Consider the following 10,620-nt stretch of genomic DNA (forward strand, 5'->3'; position numbering starts at 1 on the left):
GATTGGAGCTGGGCACACCAGTGGGTTTTTTGGAATGAGAAGACCTGAGTCATTACCCAGTTCATATGGGTGTGGAGTTGATGGGAGAGAAAGGAAAAATTTTCACTGAAGTCCTCTGTGAGAGGCTTAGTTAGCTTAAAGGCAGCAGTGCTTTGCGATGGGCCCTTCCTCTTGGCCATTCCTCCATTTGATTATTTTTTCATTCAGCACACATTGATGGAGGTTAGCCATGCTCTGGGCTCCATGATCCAGGATTTGTGCTCTTAGAGAGTATTTATTAATTGTTAGCACACAGTGACAAATAAGATAGACAAGGTCCCAGGCCAGGCGAGATGAGAATTCCTGGAAAGAATTCTGCTTTAGATAGGGACTTGACAGAAGGTGACACTTAAACGTTTTTGTTTTTTTTTTTTTGTTTTTTTTAAACTATAGGAACAGGAAAACACAGCCATAGAATATCTTGTAGAAGAACATTCTAGAAGTTAGGGGTCTTGGTAGCTGCAGAATATCTGTGCACAGAATCTCTCTCTACTTCATGAATCATCTCAAACCTGTGTAAACTGAATGACATACCACCTTGAGTTCATGTATTCAGGGTTAACTATCAGAAAGCTCCCTGAGGGCAGGGGCAGTCACGGTGTCTGAGCTGGAGACAGCCTTCATGGCAGTGCTGGTTACCTGGCCTGAGATGGTAAACAAAAGACTTTTATGAACTATGAATGATGATTTACAACCTTTTCTTATTTTGAGTTTGGGATACCTTGAGTTGTCTTCAATGAAGAAATCTGTATTTGTGGCATATAGTCATAGTCCCAAATCTTTGTTCCCCATACAAAATTGACCAGGGGAAAAATTCCTTCTGCCTAATATAGTTACATGTGCCCACCTGTAAGATTTTAGTTCATGGGATGTGAAAGAAACGACATGGGCAGCTTCCAAGAAGAGAAATTAAAATGTGCATCTTTCTTCTCCATTTCTACTTCTGTTCCTGGTCCTGTGGCTTAGAAGGGTCTGTGATGCCCTTTTGGACCATGCAGAGAAAAGTCACATTTGGGAGCTAACAGAGCAGAGCAGAACAGCTCTGTAGACCAGGCTGGCCTTGAATTCAGAGATCCACCTGCCTCTGCCTCCCAAGTGCTGGGATTAAAGGTGTGAGCCACCACCAACCAGCCAAGAGCTAGATTTATATGTCTTGCATAATGTGATTGTATGTATGTGATAATGGAGATGCATCATTATCCTCATAACTGCATCATGCCCGTCCTAACTTATAGCTGAATGCATACGTAGCTGAATATTGTATGTATGTGCTTGTTTATTTTTCATGCAAGAATTGAATCAGGTTTAATTCCCAGCACAGAATAAATGGGGTATAGTGGCATACCCCTTAATCTCAGCGCTCTGGAGGCAGAGGCAGGACCAAAGATTCAAGATCATTCATTCCCAACAATAGCAAGTTCAAGGCTAGTCTGTGCTACACAACTTGTCTGAATAATATACAAATAAATCTTGGTTGTATATTTGATATTGCAAGACACAGATCATGTTCAGTGTTTCAGAATTGGTTGCTATTTGATTTTCTAGTTCATGTCAAGGTGGCTGCTTTGCATGAATGTGTAGGGCACAATATTGGAAGTATGATTAAGCCCATTTTTGGAAATCCTGTTGGAATTGTTGGAAATTCTATCTTGATCCCAAGCCAAAATTCATTTCACAATTAATTATTATTATTATTATTATTATTATTATTATTATTATTATTATTTTGGGTTTTTCGAGACAGGGTTTCTCTGTGTAGCCCTGGCTGTCCTGGAACTCACTTTGTAGACCAGGCTGGCTTCGAACTCAGAAATTCACCTGCCTCTGCCTCCCAAGTGCTGGGATTAAAGGTGTGCACTACCACTGCCTAGCTACAATTAAAATTTTTTAAGGTTGTTTTCTCTCTCTCTCTCTCTCTCTCTCTCTCTCTCTCTGTTGTTGTTGTTGTTGTTGTTGTTGTGTTCAGCTTTTGAGACAGGGGTTTTCTCTGTGTAACCCTAGCCACTTTGGAACTTGATCTGTAGACTAGGCTCAAACTCAGAGATCTACCTGCCTCTGCAAAGGTATATACCACCACCACCCACTCTGTTAGGTTTTTGTTTTTGTATTTTATAATGTAAGAGGGCTTTTCTTGCATGTTTATCAATATGATATGCGTGTGCAGTGCCCTCAGAGTCCAGAAGAAGGTGTTGGATCCCCTGGAACTGGAGTTACAGAGAGCTGCGAGCCTCCCTGTCGATGCTGGGAATCAAGCTCAGGCCTCCGGAAGAGCAGCCAGGGCTCTCAACCTCCCAGGCATCTCCCCAGCTCCAAGGTTGCATTTTTTTTTTTAAGATTTATTTATTTATTTATTATATGTAAGTACACTGTAGCTGTCTTCAGACACTCCAGAAGAGGGAGTCAGATCTTGTCGGATGGTTGTGAGCCACCATGTGGTTGCTGGGATTTGAACTCCAGACCTTTGGAAGAGCAGTCGGGTGCTCTTACCCACTGAGCCATCTCACCAGCCCCAAGGTTGCATTTTTTAAAAATTAGTTTTCTGTATAAATGTGTACATCCACACACACACACACACACACACACACACACACACACACACACACCACGGTATACATGTGGAGGTCAGAGGACAATTTTCAGGTGCTGGTTCTGTCCCATTATGTGTGTCCTAAAGACTGAATTCAGGTCACTGGGCTTCGCTGCAAGTGCTTTTACCTGGTAGCTGAGGCATCTCACTGGTCCCACTTCTTAAAAGTGACAGTTGAGCTGGTAACTCAGACAGCCATTTAACAAACAAAACACACACACACACACACACACACACACAAACAAAAAACAAACCAAAACAAACCAAAACAACAACAACAACAACAACAAACCACCACTGACAAGTGGACTGGAGGGATGGTTTAGCAGTTAGGGGTGTCTACTATTCTTGCAGAGGATCTAAGCGGGGTTCCTAGAATGTAGCTGAATAGCTCACAATTTCCTAGAGAACTCTAGAGATGTTGCTGTTGTCCACGGACTCCTACAATCATGTGCACAAAACACACATATACATAATGAAAATGAATGGAAAATAAATTTTAAAAAGTGAACATTGTAACACAATACAATCTAAAGTGCTTGGGAATGACAGAAAAAAAGGGTCTTCATTTTCAATGAATGAAATAAGTGTGTTTGTGTGTGTGTGTGTGTGTGTGTGTGTGTGTGTGTGTGTGTGTTTGTTTCCTTCTGCTTCAGCGTCCCCAGTGCTGGGATTACAGGCATGTACCACCATGTTTTCCCTAACCATTATGTTTCAATCAGAACAGAGAACTGTCTGTGCAGTAAAAACAGCACATTTGGTAACGTACTTCAGTCTTGAATCTGAGATGAGGTCCCTGAGGTAGCGTTGTGTGCACATGCCACTACAGCACACATGGTGCAAAGCATGCGTGTTGTGTGTTCAGAGCCCAGGCTGCAGGGAAGTCACGTGACACAGCGAGGGTAAGCCCCATAGAAAACACCGCGGACTCGGCACACATGCAACCTGGTATTAAGTTTTGGTCCTAGTGTGTTAAGAAGCCAGGTTTTGAGCCGGGCGTTAATCCCAGCACTTGGGAGGCAGAGGCAGGAGGATTTCTGAGTTCGAGACCAGCCTGCTCTACAAAGTGAGATCCAGGACAGCCAGGACTACACAGAGAAACCCTGTCTCGAAAAATAAAAAAAAAAAAAAAAAAAGAAAAAAGAAAAAAAAGAAGAAGTCAGGTTTTTCTGTGACCTGCAGCTTCAGTGTTGAGACCCACAGCTTAAACACTGTGACAATATCCACTCAGCCCCTACTCAGTTTCAGACACAGTAAACTTGCAAAAAGCCAGGCTTCAGTCTAGATGTTTCTCATCCTTTAACCGTTGAGCGCAGACTATTTATCCTTCAACACTCACCGCAGACTTCGCTCCTGTAAAGCTTTCCTTGAAATCTCTAGGCCAAGGGACACATTACTTCTTCCTCCTCCCGGCTCCCAAGCCACCATTTCTACCTCTAAGCTCAAACCAAGCTCTCTAGCCTACCATTGCACTTGTGTATTTACCATATCCCCACCCCCTGCCCCCGCCCTGTGTGTTTATTCCCACCCCATTAGATGGTGAACTCTGGGGAGAAGTCTCTCATCTTTAGTTTCCCCAGGGACTAGCTTCTTAGCTATGTAACTCAATATTTGACAGATGAATGATTCTATATAATATACTATGGAAACGCAGAGATGATGGAGCCGCTCTCTATACTCTTCACACTGAATAAAACATTAGAAGCATCACATTAACATAGCAAACAGGCATCTGTGACATTTGAGAAATGGCCCCAGGCAGTGTCCCTACTCAGCTGAGACTCACTGGAATCTGAGCCGCTGTTAGCTTGGCTACTACTTCTACATGTGCTAGGATCGTTGAGTGCTTTGTAGGTGGTTAGATCCGGTGGGTGAGAATTTGTTTTAGCTAAGGTTTTATTAGCTTAACTGCCCATTGATTAATCCAGCAGGCAGTTGTTAAATTCAGTCTAAAGCAGATTGCTGAGCATTGCTCTAGACACTGCAGATACTATGAACAAATGACAATATTGAGAGCAGAAGGGTTGTGGAGAATTCTTTAGGATACTGCTTCCAAATGAGTTCTCAGTTCCTGGACCCCACCTGGACTCATCAGGGTTCTCCAGGCCACTGTGTCTGTCACATAGGATTAATGGGACTTGGCTTTCCGTATCGAATCTATTTTTATTATTATTATTTAATTTTATTAATTAGTGTTCTATGTCTCTGTCTCTATCTCTGTCTTTATCTCTTGTATCTCTGTCTCTGTCTCTCCCTTTGTGTGTAACACACACACACACACACACACACAGAGAGAGAGAGAGAGAGAGAGAGAGAGAGAGAGAGAGAGAGAGAGAGAGAGAACTAGCTCAAGGGCCATGGTGAATGTGTGGAGGCCTGAGGATAACTTTAATGATTGGTCCTTTCCTTCCAGTATGCCTTTCTAGAACTTAATTCAGGCCATCTGGCTTTCATGGCACACACTTTCACCTACTGAGCCATCTTTCCATCCCAATCTAAATTTATATAGGGACACACAATTATGGAGACTGAGAAAACCTAAGATCTGTATTTAACAAACTAGAAATCAAGCAGAGCTGGATCCCAACCCATGGTTACTGGTCGGCAGTGGCTGCCTGGTGGGGCTTTGAGAGATGTTCCAGGTCCAGACAATAGCAGAAGACTTAATTAACTCCAGGAAGTCTGACTGGAGACCACAGCTTCAGCCTCTGGTAAAATCTGCTACCTTCTGAGGTGTAGGAGCTACTGGCGGGGTTATTTCCTCCTGTGGTCACAAGCAATGGCCCAAGGGACTGCCATGTTCATCTCTGTGTACATATGAAGGACTGAGACATGATTGTCAAAGAGTATGTGCCATGAAATGGGCACCCTTGGCTTAAACCACCTGAGTTCACCCACGTTCTGTCCTCTACCCTTGACTCACTAGTGGACCATGATGCACCTTACCTAAGGCCAGGGACTGCAAGCTCTGATGTTATGCTTGTTTCTCTCTGGTTTTGCTGTCTCCTTTTCCCTAGTTCCCAACTCATGGCTTTAAAGTAGACATACATGAAAACTCTAGTCGTGTGTGTGTGTGTGTGTGTGTGTGTGTGTACATGTGCACACATGGAGGCCAGAGGCCAGCTTTGGATGTTGGCCCTCAGGAGTCATCTACCTTGTTTATTAAGCAGGGCCTCTTTCTCACTAGGACCTAGTACTTGCTGGCTAAGCTAGACCGACTGGCCAGTGAGCTCCGATGATCCACTTGTCTCTACTTTTCTTGCACTGGTACTACAAGCTTCTGCTTCTGTGACCAGCTTTTTATACAAGTGCAGGAAATCATGCTTATATGGCAAGCATTTTACTAACAGGCCATCTCTATAGCCTTCAAGAAAATGAAGTCTAAGTTAGTCGGTGGTGGCACATGCCTTTAATTCCAGCATTCGGGAGGCAGGGGCAGGCAGATCTCTCTGAATTCAAGGCCAGCCTGGTCTACAAAGTAACTTTCAGGACAGCCAGGGCTACACAGAGAACCCTGTCTCAAAAGACAAAATAAAACAAAACCAACCAACTAACCAACCAACCAACCAACCAACCAACCAAACAAACAAACAAAATTCTAGTCTATGCTGAAACAATTGTATTTAGTAGTTGCCAGGTTGATAGTAAACTTTGCATATACAAAGTTGGATCAATATAGTGGCAGGATGTCAGCTTTATGTAGCTAGTGGAGACTGCACAATGAGGCCCATGCCAGTTCACTAATGTTCAGGGGAACCTACAGGAACCTGTTTGGGCCTGGGCTACTAGAGTGGAAGATGGGAGCCCTCCTGAAAACATGACCAAAGCCCACAGTCCAGGCTCGGGATTGCAGTGACTGAAGAGTGAATTTAAGGAGACCGGAAAGGCAGAACACTGATATTCTATCAAGTAGGCTGAACTTTCCCAATGAGGTCGCTTCGCTTCATAGCCTTGGCAGGGAGCACTTCAGGTGTCTTTGCCTTATGAGGCTGGGTGAAGGGATCAGTAACAGGCATAAGCTGACTCGGAAGGACGATTCTCTTCTCTTCTTTGAGATGTGCCCTTACCAAACTTGCTATATAGTTGAAGATGGCTTGAATGTGTGGTTTCTTTGTCTCTACTTCCACAGTAAATGTGCACCATGAAGTGGGGGGGGGGCTGCATAATGAAGGGGCTTTGTACATGCTAGGCAAGGGACTCAGTCTTCTATATTACAAAGACATAAAATATTTAGTTCATTGAAACATAAGTAGTGGTGGGACAATTGGGTAATATAATTTCTCTTTTTTTCCCTTTCCTTTCCTTTCCTTTCCTTTCCTTTCCTTTCCTTTCCTTTCCTTTCCTTTCCTTTCCTTTCCTTTCCTTTCCTTTCCTTTCCTTTNTTCCTTTCCTTTCCTTTCCTTTCCTTTCCTTTCCTTTCCTTTCCTTTCCTTTCCTTTCCTTTCCTTTCCTTTCCTTTCCTTTCCTTTCCTTTCCTTTTTTCCTTTCCTGTCCTTTTCCTTTTCTTTCCTTTTCCTGCCCCTTCTCCTCTTCTCTCTTCTACCCCTTCCCCCTCTATCAAAATAGAGTAGATCTCTGAATTTGAGGCCAGTCTGATCTACAGAGTGAGTTCCAGGACAGCCAGGCTACACAGAGAAACCCTGTCTTAAACAAACAAACAAAAGCAAAAGGAAAATGTAGGATAATAGTTCACACCCAAGGATTAGTGTGGTTTGTCAGAAAAATTGCGGAGGCTTTGGCTTGCTTAATCCCCAGTCTCTCTCTCTCTCTCTCTCTCTCTCTCTCACACACACACACACACACACTTCCCTTTCTTTCTCTTTTGTTATTGGGGATCAAACTCAGAATACATGCATGATTCTAGGTAAAACACTCTACTACTTAACTATATTTCTATTCTATATAGAGATAATTTTTAGAATCATATCAGCACTGTGGAAGATTTTCTAAAACTTTTTACAGGTTCTTTGCGAATTTCACATTGTGTACCCCAATCCCACTTATCTCCCAGTCCCTTCCTATCTGCCCTATGCCCTTGTAATCTCCCCTTCAAAAGGAAAAAGTCTCATTATGGAAGCTACAGTATCACAGTGTGTCCCACAGTATACTGTATTGTGCTCACTTCTTCTTCTTCTTCTTCTTCTTCTTCTTCTTCTTCTTCTTCTTCTTCTTCTTCTTCTTCTTCTTCTTCTTCTTCTTCTTCTTCTTCTCCTTCAAATTATTTATTTGTTTTAGGCATATGCGTACACTATATCTGTCTTCAGACACACCAGAAGAGGGCATTACAGATGGTTGTGAGCCACCANNTGGTTCCTGGGAATTGAACTCAGGACCTCTAGAAGAGTAGTCAGTGCTCTTAACCGCTGAGCCATTTCTCCAGCCCTGTGCTCACTTCTTTACTTGCAAATTAAGTCCATTGCAATGAGTCATTGGTCTTGTTCTAGGCCAATGGCTTCTGCTACACTGTTGATATAGATCCTCACAGGGAGTCCTCTCAGATACTCAGTGGTTGCCCTGTATCATGGAGCTCCTGTAGCTTTGAATCTGCAGAACCAGCGCCTTCACATGCTCCAGCAGTTCATGGATGGGGTAGATGTTGGGGTGGACCAACTCAAAGCCCTGGATCTGGGTCTGGATGGTAGCTGAGCTGGCCATTTCAAGTGTGGTGGAAATTTTATCTAAGATTGAATACAATACATTTTAAATCATTTAAAAGAAAATTTATTTTGTGTTCATGAATGCTTTGCCTGCCTGTATGTATGTGCACCATATGCATGCCTGATGCCCGTGGAGACCAGAAGGGAGTGTTTAGTCTCTTAGAACCTGAGTTTGAGATGGTATCAAGCCTCCATATGGTGCTGGGAACCAAATTCCAGTCTTACAAACAGGCAGTGTGTGCTTTTAGCTGTTAAGTCAGCTCTCCAGTCCCTCTGCCTTTTGGGAATGGAATCGTGAAGCCATACAGACACGCCTTGTTTTTGATGAGGTCACTTACTCCTCACTTTTATGATTCCAAGTAGCATACCCTTATGGTTCCAATGTGAAGTGTCTGCATGGGCTCACGACTTTGAATACTTGGTCCCCAGTGGGTTCTGCCATTTTGGGAGGTGTCTTGGTTTGCGTATTATTGCTATGAAGAGACACCATGACCAAGGCAAATATAAAGGACAACATTTAATTGGGGCTGGGTTGCAGTTTCAGAGGTTCAGTCCATTATCATCATTACTGGAAACATGGGAGCGTGCAGGCGGGCGTGGTGCAGGAGGAGCTGAGAAGTCTATATATTGATCAGAAGGAGGCAGGAGGAGATCTTCAGGCAGCAAGGAAGAGGGTCTTTTCCACACTGGGCTGAGCTTGCGCATAGGACCCCAAAACTCACTCCCACAGTGATGAATTTCTGCCAAGAAGGCCACACCTACTAAGAGGGCCACTTCCTACTGGCCAAGCATATTCAAACTACCACAGGAAGTACTGGAGCTTTTAGGATGTGAACCTACCTGGAGGAAGTGGATCACTGTGGTAGTGTCTGGGTCTTTTCTCCCTGTCCATCACCAGACACGGATTCTCCAGAGAATTAACAATTCTAGTGACCTCAGACTCTAGCTGCCAGAGACCCTTCCTCATGCCAGTCACCATGCCTTCTCCACCAAGACTGACTGTATCCCTAAGACTGTGAGCCACAGTGGAGTCTGCCTTCTTTAGGCTGCTTCTGTTGAGTATTCTGTCACAGTGATTCAAGAAACAGCTAATGTGTACAAAAACTGATATTAGTTGATATTTGCATTTAATCATCATTTTGTTAGAATTGTCAGTCTATTCTAAAACCATGAGCCAGATTATTTAAGCAGCAAGGAGAGAGACTATTGCTTCTGTAAGGGCCAAGTATATCCTCCAATCATGTCACATAATATTATTTATGTATTTATTTATTTATTTTTGCTTTAGTAGAGCACCTTATATATTTGATATTTGGAACACATATTTAGTAAAAAACAAATCCATTGTTTTATACATCAAAATTGTCTGAATTGAGATTAACAACACCTAGAAAAGAGATGTGAACACTGGATTTTTTTTAATTGAACTTCATTTTTATAGTTGTTTAAAAATAAGAAACTATTATAAGTGGGTAGAGATTATATAACAAACTAAAAAGCAATTTAAAAATACTTGATGGTTTTTAATTTTTAAAAGATTTATTTTTTTGTATTCAGTCTATGTTTGTGTGCCTATGTGAGTTTATGTGTACCACGAGTATGCCTGGTGCTTAGTGAGGTCAGAGGTCATCCTATTCCTTGGTCCTGAAATTATAGGAGGTTGTGATATGGACACTGGGAATCAAACCCAGGTCCTTTGGAAGAACACCAATCAAACACTCTTAACCTTGAACCATCTCTCCAGCTACTTTTTTATTTTTGACAGGGCCTCTTATAACCTTGGCTCGCATCAAATTACCAGGTGCTTGAGGATGATCGAATTATCCTGCCTTCCCTCAGAGCACTGTAATTATATGTGTATGCCACCATGCCCAATTCTGTGTGGTTCAGGGGATCAAACCCAGGGTTTCATGAGTTCCACTCAAGTGCTCGATCTGAGGAGCTACATTCTCAGCCCTTGTGATGCATGTTTAGAGAAAAGGATAAAATACTGGAATCACACAGCTGTCTGCTGCCATAATACACAGCAACCTTTCATGGTGCTCTTTTGAGCTTGAGGTGCAACTTGAACAAATTCATCAACGGCTTGATCAAATTTGATCTTCACAGATTCATGATCAACAGATAATATGGTCAGATCTGTTCATCTGTTTTTCCCTTTTTTGATTAACTAATTTTAATTCTAAATATTCTTGTTACACGGAGCAACATACACTAATAGAATAGGTCTTCAATGTAACTTTAACAGAAAGTTTTTTTTTCCGATTTTTTTTGTTAGGTATTTCCTTCATTTACATTTCAAATGCTATCCCTAAAGTCCCCTATACCCTCCCCCAC

This window comes from Mus pahari, chromosome 8 (assembly GCF_900095145.1).
Source record: "Mus pahari chromosome 8, PAHARI_EIJ_v1.1, whole genome shotgun sequence".
Lineage (NCBI taxonomy): Eukaryota > Metazoa > Chordata > Mammalia > Rodentia > Muridae > Mus > Mus pahari.